Consider the following 1,059-nt stretch of genomic DNA (forward strand, 5'->3'; position numbering starts at 1 on the left):
TCCCAGCCACCGCTACCACCACTCAAACCTTCCAGCATTAACAAGGGTCAAGCAGGTCGTCGTCACAAAAGGAAAGTGAAGAAAAAACGGTATCACTCCCTGTCCGACCTCCCAGCAACATCGAACCCATCGAAGCCGTTCACTAGAGAAGATGCAGACAAGGCCAAAGGGTTGCACCAACCTTGGCCAGACTACAGGTGCGGCTGGCACCTTCCCAAAACTTCTGGCAAACCTAGCTCAGCTTATTGGCTGACCCGCTTCCTTACCAGTGTGCCTGCCTTTGGCCAAATGCCCAAGATATGGGGCAACAGGCAAAAATCCCCACTGTCCTGAAACGAGGGAAAGCAGCCAAGAATCAGAAAGACTGCCGGCTGATATCGTTACTGTGTGAAAAGTATACACCCTTGGGAAGGATGCTGCTCCAGAGACTCACCTCCACCTCTGAGGACTACATCCCGAAAGAACAAGTTGGATTTGAACTGGGGCAATGCACCTGTGATCAGGTAATCAGACCGATGATCTACATTGGAGCCGGCTACTAATCCAGGCTTAAAACAGCAGCTGCCTTTGTGGACCTGTCCTCAGAATAAGACATGGTTTGGCAAGATGGCCTGCTTTTGAAAATGTCAAAAATAGCATGTTGCAGACTGCCACCAGCTGTAAGTTTTGCAGACGTATAATGGAACAGACCAACGGACGTTCATCTATTGAACAATAGGCTTCCACAGGGATCTGTCTTGGTACCATCACTCTTCAATATCTGTATCAGCGACATGTGATCAACCCAGTCACGATCCTTGGTAAGTTGTTCCAATGGTTATTCACTCTCACTGTTAAAAATGCATGCCTTATTTCCGGTCTGAATTTGTCCAGCTTCAACTTCCAGCCATTGGCTCGTGTTAGACCTTTCTCTGCTAGATTGAAGAGCCCATTGTTAAATATTTGTTCCCCACGTAGATACTTGTAGACGGTGATCAAGTCACCCTGTAACCTTCTCTGTGTTAAACCAAATAGATTGAGCTCCTTGGATGGATGGAAAGAGGTGCATGGGGATGAAGG

Source organism: Terrapene carolina, unplaced genomic scaffold (genome assembly GCF_002925995.2).
Source record: "Terrapene carolina triunguis isolate 2854851 unplaced genomic scaffold, T_m_triunguis-2.0 Scaffold633, whole genome shotgun sequence".
NCBI classification, from domain to species: domain Eukaryota; kingdom Metazoa; phylum Chordata; order Testudines; family Emydidae; genus Terrapene; species Terrapene triunguis.